A 12,208-nucleotide genomic window follows, 5' to 3' on the forward strand; every position below is an offset into this window, starting at 1 on the left:
TGCTGCAGCTGGGGTACATCGGCACACGCATGCGCACTAGCTGCCTCTCCACACTTAGACGTGGAGGGGAAATTTGTCTTGGAGATGCTGTCTATGAACAGAAGGAAAAGCTAAAGGAAGCCTGACTTTCTATCCCTCCGAATTATGAAATGCAGCACTGAATTCCATGAGTTTGCTATAACATTAGCGTAGCTAAATGTGCATGAGGGTGTGATGTAGAGGTGCTAGAAATAGCTTGTCACCAGTGGGGCACTAATGGAATACAACAGCCAGTTCTATGATGCCACAAAATGGCAGTATTTTGTGCTATCATTATAGCTTATTAAAAACAGAGCACGAGGTTGTCATGCAGAGGTGCTGCACATAGATTTGCAGTAGTGTGAATAGACAAAAGTACAATAGCCACGTTTAGGATACAACTAGGTACAGTGAGTGTTTGCTAGTATAATGGCTGAGTTTAAAAAAGTTTCAGTGTGCAATGCAGGCAGATGTCCTGCAAATATCGTTCCAATACTGTGAATTGACAAAAGTACAATAGCCACGTTTAGGATACAACTAGGTACAGTGAGTGTTTGCTAGTATAATGGCTGAGTTTAAAAAAGTTAGAGTGTGCAATGCAGGCAGACGTGCTGCAAATATCGTTCCAATACTGTGAATAGACAAAAGTACAATAGCCACGTTTAGGATACAACTAGGTACACTGAGTGTTTGCTACTATAAATGGCTGAGTTTAAAAAAGTTTGAGTGTGCAATGCAGGCAGACGTGCTGCAAATAACGTTCCAATACTGTGAATTGACAAAAGTACAATAGCCACGTTTAGGATACAACTAGGTACAGTGAGTGTTTGCTAGTATAATGGCTGAGTTTAAAAAAGTTAGAGTGTGCAATGCAGGCAGACGTGCTGCAAATATCGTTCCAATACTGTGAATAGACAAAAGTAAAATAGCCACGTTTAGGATACAACTAGGTACACTGAGTGTTTGCTAGTATAATGGCTGAGTTTAAAAAAGTTAGAGTGTGCAATGCAGGCAGACGTGCTGCAAATAACGTTCCAATACTGTGAATAGACAAAAGTACAATAGCCACGTTTAGGATACAACTAGGTACACTGAGTGTTTGCTACTATAAATGGCTGAGTTTAAAAAAGTTTGAGTGTGCAATGCAGGCAGACGTGCTGCAAATAACGTTCCAATACTGTGAATTGACAAAAGTACAATAGCCACGTTTAGGATACAACTAGGTACAGTGAGTGTTTGCTAGTATAATGGCTGAGTTTAAAAAAGTTTGAGTGTGCAATGCAGGCAGACGTGCTGCAAATAACGTTCCAATACTGTGAATTGACAAAAGTACAATAGCCACGTTTAGGATACAACTAGGTACAGTGAGTGTTTGCTAGTATAATGGCTGAGTTTAAAAAAGTTTGAGTGTGCAATGCAGGCAGACGTGCTGCAAATAACGTTCCAATACTGTGAATTGACAAAAGTACAATAGCCACGTTTAGGATACAACTAGGTACAGTGAGTGTTTGCTAGTATAATGGCTGAGTTTAAAAAAGTTAGAGTGTGCAATGCAGGCAGACGTGCTGCAAATATCGTTCCAATACTGTGAATAGACAAAAGTAAAATAGCCACGTTTAGGATACAACTAGGTACACTGAGTGTTTGCTAGTATAATGGCTGAGTTTAAAAAAGTTAGAGTGTGCAATGCAGGCAGACGTGCTGCAAATAACGTTCCAATACTGTGAATAGACAAAAGTACAATAGCCACGTTTAGGATACAACTAGGTACACTGAGTGTTTGCTACTATAAATGGCTGAGTTTAAAAAAGTTTGAGTGTGCAATGCAGGCAGACGTGCTGCAAATAACGTTCCAATACTGTGAATTGACAAAAGTACAATAGCCACGTTTAGGATACAACTAGGTACACTGAGTGTTTGCTAGTATAATGGCTTGGTTTTAATGAGTTGGAGTGTGCAATGCAGGCAGACGCGCTCTGCAAATGTCTTTGCACTAGTGGGACTATAGCAAAGTCCAATAGCCACGTATAGGATGCCACTAGGTACACTGAGTGTTTGCTAGTATAATGGCTTGGTTTTAATGAGTTGGAGTGTGCAATGCAGGCAGACGCGCTCTGCAAATGTCTTTGCACTAGTGGGACTATAGCAAAGTCCAATAGCCACGTATAGGATGCCACTAGGTACACTGAGTGTTTGCTAGTATAATGGCTTGGTTAGAATGAGTTGTAGTGTGCAATGCAGGCAGATGTGCTCTGCTAATGTCTTTGCACTAGTGGGACTATAGCAAAGTCCAATAGCCACGTATAGGATGCCACTAGGTACACTGAGTGTTTGCTAGTATAATGGCTTAGTTAAAATGAGTTTGAGTGTGCAATGCAGGCAGACGCGCTATGCAAATGTCTTTGCACTAGTGGGACTATAGCAAAGTCCAATAGCCACGTATAGGATGCCACTAGGTACACTGAGTGTTTGCTAGTATAATGGCTTTGTTAGAATGAGTTGTAGTGTGCAATGCAGGCAGATGTGCTCTGCTAATGTCTTTGCACTAGTGGGACTATAGCAAAGTCCAATAGCCACGTATAGGATGCCACTAGGTACACTGAGTGTTTGCTAGTATAATGGCTTAGTTAAAATGAGTTTGAGTGTGCAATGCCGGCAGACGCGCTATGCAAATGTCTTTGCACTAGTGGGACTATAGCAAAGTCCAATAGCCACGTATAGGATGCCACTAGGTACACTGAGTGTTTGCTAGTATAATGGCTTGGTTTTAATGAGTTGGAGTGTGCAATGCAGGCAGACGCGCTCTGCAAATGTCTTTGCACTAGTGGGACTATAGCAAAGTCCAATAGCCACGTATAGGATGCCACTAGGTACACTGAGTGTTTGCTAGTATAATGGCTTGGTTAGAATGAGTTGTAGTGTGCAATGCAGGCAGACGCGCTCTGCAAATGTCTTTGCACTAGTGGGACTATAGCAAAGTCCAATAGCCACGTATAGGATGCCACTAGGTACACTGAGTGTTTGCTAGTATAATGGCTTGGTTAGAATGAGTTGTAGTGTGCAATGCAGGCAGACGCGCTCTGCAAATGTCTTTGCACTAGTGGGACTATAGCAAAGTCCAATAGCCACGTATAGGATGCCACTAGGTACACTGAGTGTTTGCTAGTATAATGGCTTAGTTATCAGTTGGAGTGTGCAGAGGACAAGAGGGTACAGTGGCAGGATTGTGGTGCTCTGGGTAGAGGAATGGAAGACTGCCTTTCTATTCCCTCCTAATGGTGAAATGCAGGTAGGAAATCCCTGACCTGGGCTACACAGACGCTGTTGCTGTTTGCAGGACCTGTCACCTATGGCTCTCTGACCCTGCCGGTTGGAGCCCTTAAAAGGACTGCTATAAAGTGCTCTCCCTAAGCTGTCTAACGCTGTGTATGCAGCGCATACAGCTGTATCGGCTATAGGACTCAGGAAGACGGAGCTGCGACAGTGATGTCTGACACCAAAGACGCAGAAGGCAGATAATGGCGTCCGTGAAGAAAATGTCCGGTTTTATAATGCAGGGACATGTGACATGCAGATCCTATCACACATGCCGTTGCTTCTCTGGCTCAAAGTCCACTTAGCTGTGTGTGTGTCTGGGATTGGCTGACATGCTGGGCCGCCCCACAAGACGCGCGCGCTTAGGGAAGGAAGACAAGAAAAAAAAAAAAAAAAAATGGCGATCGCCATTATAGAAACAGCAGTGATCTGAAGGCGCTGTTCACGCACACTATACACTGAAATGTGATAATAGTTTGATTCACAGAGTGACTTACACTATTACAGCAGAAACCAAGCTATGATTTAGCTGTTTTTTGGCTGCTAGAACCGTTCTCGAACGTTTCTAGAACTACCGAGCTTTTGCAAAAAGCTCGAGTTCTAGTTCGATCTAGAACATGCCCCAAAATCACTCGAGCCGCGAACTGGAGAACCACGAACCACGAACCGCGCTCAACTCTACTAATGACGTGACCCCGATGACATATCGTTTGATATATCGTAGTGTTTAACGGGGCCTTTAGTCCTGTGTTGTGCCTACTGAGCATGCTCAGGCAGGTCTGATTTCTGAGACTGTTGTTCAGGCTACTGAGCATGCTCAGTGCTTCAGAGGCTAGGTCCGGAAAGGACCTCAGTGGTCATGTCCGTGAGGTGGCAGACCCTGATAGGGCAGAGGGCATCAGGTGTCCTGATGACATGGCTACTCTGGACTGGCTCGCGGAGACCCACCCCTATGACCTGGCACCCTACCATTGGTCGTCAGACGATGACTGGTGAGGTGTTTGGGGCATGGTTGCCATGAGGTCATCAATGACGTGGCAGTTCCGGATAGGCCACTGGTGATGTCGCTGATGACATGGCACTCCGCTATTGGACCCTGGAGGTGCCATTGTGGTCCACCCTGGGTTTGGGGCAGACCCAGGTTATAAAAAGGGCTGGAGATAACATGGAGGTGCACAGTCTTCTCATATGCTTGTTCTGAGCACACCTCCATGTATAGAGCCCATTGCGGCATAAGCCTTTGTGTGGAAGTGGTAGGTAGGGTTAGCCAAACGGTGCCTGTCACGCCAGGATTCGTGACTCAGCACAACAGGGTCAGGCGCCGTGCTTCCCTCTTGCTGTTCCAGTCTTACTGCAGCAGCCCAGTGGCATTAACTGGGCTGCGGCTTCTGCGCCACCTGTCCAGTTGTGCCCCCTAGAATCCCTGTGGTGTTAACAGGGAGTTCCTGGGTTGAGTGTGCAGACCCTGTTATCCTCTTCGGCTTCCCAGTCAGTGCTACTGGTGTGACCACTTGGCTTGATGTGTCCTTCACACACGTGGCTAGTCAAGAAGTGATCAGAAACGCTAATCGAAGGACCGCTCGGCCTGACATGTCCTACTCACGTGGCCGACAGGGCGCTTTTCCGGCGGTCTCCTGGTCAACGCTACCTGGTTACCACCCAGCCTGACATGTTCCCTGCAAACGTGGTCAATGTAGCGCCAGATACACCAAAACGCTAACTGGGTTGTCGTTCGGTCTGATGTGTCCCTACACACGTGACCGGTTTCCAGGTTTCCTGGGTTATCTCAGAGCCACCCAGCTCTGTATTCTCTGCCTAACCTTTGGGTTGCCAGCAGCTCCTTTGTCATCAGGAGCATGGTGGGCCCCGACTGGCGATTGGGATTTTTACGATTTTATCCTGATCTGCCAGTCTCCCCGTAACAGACACTTAACTGCACGCTAAGCATAGTCTAGACATGTTCTATTGGAGTCATGTTAGGTGATGGACTGGCCCAAAAGAAGCTGCTGCCCTCTCTTACCTGTTAATTTGTCTGAGATTTCTTTTTAGAATTATGGCAAAGAACTCTATCTTCCCTGAACAAAACTGAGTGAATATTTTGTGCACACCTTAAAATATTGAAAGAAGAGTCAGTACATACATAGGTATGATGAAAAAAACAACTACTCTGTTAATGGTATATGACACAAAGTTAAATCTTTAAAGTTTGGTGGACAAAAAAAGATCATACAGAAGCCTTTTTTGAGTAAATTCCCTAAAATCCCATAGAACATGTCTGAGCTATGCTTCATTGTGCAGTGCTATAATGTCAGCAAGAAACAGTCTCCCTAGGACAACATTAACATAATTTATGTGCTGCGTGGACCAACATTACAGCTCTCAAAATAGCAGAATGCATAGATTATGTACCTCGGGTTAATCCTTTGAAGAAACAAGTGTAGATTTGGCATTATAGAAGAGGATGCTGTAAAAAAAAAGACAATATCCGACAAAAAATCAGTCTATATAGTGACTTATGCAATGTTTGTGTATGTGTAATGCATGGTTGTATGTGATTGTATTTGTAGCTCTATGAAGACTTGCTTTTTAGGAGATAAGTTTTAGAAACGTAAGCAATTTTTATAGTGACTAATATACTCGATACTGAAGAGGAGTAAATATATTATAGTAGAATTAAATTACGGATGCAGATTTTCGTAATCTCTTTCCACACGAAATCAGCAAAATGATGCCATTTTTCTGAACCGTAAAAGCCCATTAAAAGGTAAATAAATAAGAAAGATTCTTATACTCACCTTGAAATATAATAGAGCCAAACTCACATCTTACAGGAATTTAATATAATTGTTAATTCAATTGTTTTCAAATGTTTTTCGATTTTTTGCTCGTAGCATACGTGTTATCAATCACACATGGACAATATTTTTACTTTACAGAGAAAGTTTATTACAAGTCATATGCCTGCATTTATTGTTAAGGAGAGTTTCTGTAAGTAAAACGTCCACCCTTCTGTAACCTGCAGACATATTAGTGTTTAATAAAGTACTCCAGTAAAACTTATTACGTTTGATTATGAACTCTCCACTTTTTAGTACATAAAACTCTCACCAGTTAAAAACAATTGATAGATTGTTTTCATTTTATTTCACTTTAATTTCCTCTTATTTTAAATATTCTGCTGTTACATCTGCAACATGTTAGCAGCATGCTGTCTGGTAGCACTCAACAGCCTTTACATAACTACAATGCCCAACATGGCAAATATTCTTGTGAAAAGAATAACCTATACACTGTATATACTTAAAGGAAACCTGACATGGAAAAATTCTTATAACCTTTAGATATGGGGTTAATCTGCAGATTAATAGCATTCTAAACCTACCCGATGCTTGCACATTAAGCCCAGCTGCTGGGAGAAAATTAACTTTAATCCTCCCAACAGTCTTTGGGTTTCATTCAAGGTGCGGTGCCACTTTGTGTATGGTGGAGTAGTGCATGGAAAAAAAGCAAGATTTTTATGAGAGTTCCAGTTTCAGTCACAAGGGCGGTGCCCGCATGGGTTCAGTCACCGCTCTATGTTTGGAGAGTGGCAGCTGTAACCACGACCCTTGCAGTGACTCAGTTGCCAGTGAGTGCGTGGGGCATGGTTAGCGCTCAGATCTTATTAGCTAAAATGTCATGAATCCACACCAAAATCACAATTGAATCCACACAGTTGGAACCGGGTCAGATTTTTTCATCTACGACTAGAGGTGGAGAGAAGCAGGGCCGTTCCAAATGATTTAGCATATTATCCATATAGATGGTAATAGAAGTAAAGGGGACAGTTCCTACCACCAGAAGGTAACCACTATCCTTTAAGCCTCCAGATATCAAAAATGTCCCTACCTAACATGCGGAGGTTGGCACCCTAATTCCTACGCCTGTGATGCCCCTGCTCAACATCGACTGTCCCTCCTGTACTTACCCTAAATCTATTTTGCACAGAGAAAGGGAACAAAGGATAATTGTTCGTTAAGTCCACATGGTGCAACCGTATTTAATTTAAAAATCGAAAAGCATTCCTTTTTTAGTAACAAGTTGTCCCAGTTGCCACTTCTAGAAGGAGGTCCTATATGGTCAATACCCATGACCGTGATAGATCTTAAATGCCCGTTATGCACAGTATTGACATGTCGTGCCACCGCTGTATCCTTTGTGTTTATAATGTCTCGCCTATGTTCCGCTGCTCTTTTCCTCAGCTCCCTGATTGTTTTACCGACATAGTATATACCACAGCAACATTTTATTCTATAGATAACTCCCTTGGTCTTGCATGTTATAAGTGATCTAATCTGAAATTTTTATTTGTGTTGAGGTCCACAAATTCCCTTCCTTCTTCCATCATATCACACACAGTGCAGTTGTGACATTTATAACAGTTCTTCACATTGCTCTGTGACCTACTACTTGAACCCTTAAAGTGGCTCCAATCTGTCCAATCCAATCCAATGCACCAATCTGTCTCTCAGCGATCATGCTCGTCTGAATGTTATTGAAGGGCTATCAGGTATCAACTAACCAATTGAAACATCCATTTTTAAAACTGGCCAGTATCTACCTATGATCTCCCTTAATTGTGTAGAGCCATTGTTATAGGTCGTAAAAAATCATAGGAGATCTGGAATCCTAGATTCTTTTGGTGTGGAAATTAACATCTTGGCCCGATCCATTTTTTTGACTGTTTGAAAGGTTTAACCAACCAAGCATTTGGGATACCCTCTCTCAATCAACCTCGCTCTCAAATCCCCAGAATGCTGAGGAAACTGCTCATTATCTGAACAGCTCCATCTCATTCTAATGAATTGACTTTTTGGAATGCCCTTCTTATGTGCATGTGGGTGGGCACTCTCCCACCTCAATAGATAATTGGATGAAGTCTCCTTATGAAACAAGCTTGTTATCAATCTTCCTTCTAGGCCTCTTTTAACCAACACATCCAAAAATGCCAACTTCGCCTTACTAACCTCATATGTAAAGGTAAGGCCAATGTTGTTAAGATTTAGATCACCAACAAAACGCTCAAAGCCTGTCATATCACCATTCCAGATAACAAAAATATCATCAATGAAATGGATCCAGAGGACAATGTCTTCTGTGTCCGTTTAACCACCAAAAATGATGGTTTCCTCCCACCAATCCAGGAGCAAATTAAATATGACTATTTTATAAAAAAAAAAAAGTTTTTTTTCTGAAATATTTTCCGTGTTGATTCATATTGAATTAAAATGGAGATATATTGGCAGATTATTGCCATGTACATTTGAGCTTGAATTCTGTTTTGAGAAAAAAGATATAAAAAATTGAGCAACAGCATTTGCATAAAAGGTATGAAGTGTGTATTATTTTGAACATAAAAAATAAAAAATAAAAAAAATAAAAGAATGATTTTTTTTTGTTTTGGTAGGGGAATATATCATGGTGCCCATGAAGGTGTTAAATACAATGTAGAGATTAGGACTTTGACCATTGTTTGGCTGATATAATAACTGTTGATATTACATATTGATTATTAAGCAGTAAAGAGCCAGGCTTCATAGATGTATTATGATGATAGCTGCCTAAAGTCTCATGTGGGGAGAGAGAATCAGCGCTGGCACCTCGGTTATCAGCTAAGGAGGTCTGTGTAGGCTTTGGAATGCTGATACAGATGATGGATTGACTGAGTGGAGCGCAAGGCTTGCGTCCATTCCACCTCCCTGTATATAGGGGGCGGTCTTTTTACTCACGTGACGTGGACACGATGTCCGATCATGTGATCTCTCCCTAAGATTGTGATGTAAGTAGCATGTGCAAGGGGTATAAAATGGCGGCGTCCATAGCGCACAGCGCGGCGCATTAGAATGAGAATGTCTGTGGACACGATTTGGTAACTGTTTGACCTTTGATTATATTTGGGTTTTAATGTGACTGTCTATGAGAAAGAACAATTTGCTAAGTAATGTTATTAAATTTGCAGTCCGTGATGGGCATTATATATGAAGGAGCCATTATGTGGATGTGAATAAGGGTGACGAGATGTGCAGAACTCAAGTAACATAGGCTCCTCTGAGGATTTTTATGTGGAAAATAAATGCATTGTGAGTTACATGATGTCTGCCTTATATTAAATATTGAATTCTGGAAGTTTGAGCGAAAATCACCTGTGAAAAAGGTTTATCAGCATCTGCTCCACGTCTGATAAAAAGTGTATAGCCCACAATGTGGTGAGACCATTCCATATAGAATGATCATTTATGGTGAAAATGGCATTTGTATTTATAATTGTGAAATGATATTCACTTCAGGTCCTTATCTGATATAAGTTTCAGAGATAGCCTAATAAGGGAACTGCCCTTTACATCATATCTGTTTTATAGCTTGTCCTAAAAAGGACGGATATAGTTGCGCCTTACTCAGACCACTGGCCCAATTGAGCTTAGTGACTAAGAATTCGGGTATTTTATTTTATACAGAAAGAAAGAATCATCCAGCTCTTCAGGCGAGGAAAGCCATGGTCTTTATTTTAACATGCAGGAACAACGGATGACATTACCAGCACAGCATGTTATCCGTTTCTTTCTGTATTTGCAATATCAGGCTGTGGCAGTGCCTGTCCGTGCTCCAGGGAGAGGCCAGGAGTGAGCTTGCACACGGTGAGCTGATATACATAAATTGGATTTTATTTTATACTCACGCTTTTATGGGTGATATATTATCACTTTTAAAAATAAACAATTAAAAGTTATATTTTATGTTTTTTCAGGTTATTTGTGAAAGCATATGGTCCACTCTTGCTATAGTTAATACAATCTTACCAATACTGAGATTCAAGCAAATTTTTCCGCACAAACTGAATTTTTGAGGACAATTTGGCAAAGTTCGTGAATTCTAATTTCAAAAGATCAACTCATCATCTCTAGTGATGATATGAAAATAAGAGGATTAATAACAATATGTAACATTTATAATTTAAATTATTTTATTGAACACTTCAAAACCATTCCATGTATAAAAGTGTAAATTAAACAATTTAGAGCAGGTCTATCAGGAGAAAATTCAATGACTGATTAAAATATTCATCTCTCCCTAAAAGAAATGGACAGAGGAAGCCTTGGAACTCTTGTGATTAGGATTTCTGCCACGAGCATCAAACATCCAAATCCCAGAGCAATTTAACATTAACATCTCTGGTGGTTGGCCTAAATAGATCAGATGCAATAAGGACTTCCAGCAGGCTTAAGTCTAAAGTCAGAAATAGATCAAACCTATTTCCTTTTGCAAACTGTTGGATATAAGGCAGATGGCGTCATATATGTCTGCTCCTTGGGGATATGGGATAAAAGCTATGTGAATTCATTCAAAGTAAGCTTGAAGCAACATTACAGATCTATCGACATGGCAGATTTAACATGACACAACAGTAATTTAAGGATGTGGAAACATTTATTATAAGAGAGCACAGTTAGAATGAGACCTATGTGGCATTAATGAACTGACAAAGAAGAAAAGGGCTGCAATACAAATAATACCCCCGCGTTGGGAGAATGCAATATATGAAATTACTTCAAAATACTAGTGTTAAAGTACGGCTGTATTTAAATTGCCCGTATAAGCTTTAATACCTTTATTCCTTCATTACACTAATATTTTTGAAGTTAAAGGGAACCTGTCACCAGATTTTTCCCATATAAACATTGGCCTCTACCAATAAATCATTATATACATCATTTGAGAATACTATATATATGATATCTCCAAGCCAGTCTGCATAACATAAATAAGACTTTTTATTATACTCACCTATGGGGTAGTCTGGCCCGATGGGTGTCGCTGATCTCCTCTTTGCTTGCAATTGCCATCCTCTTTACCTGCGTCATGTGAATGATGCGTCCTACATCATCCACACAGTGTCCTCCATTGTGCTCCTGCACATGCACACTTCTCAATGCCCTGCTGAGGACAGAGCTAAGTATTGTAGTGCACATGCACAGGTGGTCTTTGACCTCTTTCCACACCTGTGCATTACAGTACTTTGCTCTGCCCTCAGCAGGGCTAAGAGAAGTGCATCCACATAAAATACGCAATCGCAAGCAGAGAAGAGGCGTCACATCAAGACCAAAGACACCCATTGGACCGCACCATCCCATAGGTGAATAAAATGAAAGATCTTTTTCATATTATACAAGCTGGCTTGTGAACTGATATACAGTATTCTAGAATGATGTATATAAGGGTTTACTACTAGTGGCCACAGCTTATATGGGAAAAACCTGGTGACAGGTGGTTCCCTTTAAATAGTAATGCATTCTGATTTGTCTAGTCAGGTGTTTACGCTATCAGTAGGGATTCAGTAGCTGCACCCATGGGCATGATTGCCAGTCACTGGACTGCTGTCTTATCTCAGCTCACCTCTAATTATCATTGGTGATATTTTCGGTATCTCTGTTTCCTATCAAAGAGCTATAAAAGGGAACAGAGATATCTGGAGGAACTACCTGAGCCAGTAGTGAAGAATAGAAGTAGGTTGAAAAGACAGCAGTGCAGGCACTGCAAATATCACCCAGGGGGGACAAGACTGTGACTATGATACCATGCCTAGTGTTGGTGAGTAAATGCCTCCCCAGACTAATCTTGGCTAATTTCCTAATGGTGAGCAGTATCATTTTGCACCAATATTTGAATAAATATTTAACATCACACATAACTGTAATGCCTTAATAACGGTCTAAAGGTTTATTGGAATTTTAAATGTGTTGGGACAACTGATAGATTCCTTTTAAAAATATTTTGGTGTATCTCTTTAAAGAACCAATTAATTGATATTTAAATTAGTTTTCAGAAAACTATCTTTAAA

This window comes from Anomaloglossus baeobatrachus, chromosome 1 (assembly GCF_048569485.1).
Source record: "Anomaloglossus baeobatrachus isolate aAnoBae1 chromosome 1, aAnoBae1.hap1, whole genome shotgun sequence".
NCBI lineage: Eukaryota > Metazoa > Chordata > Amphibia > Anura > Aromobatidae > Anomaloglossus > Anomaloglossus baeobatrachus.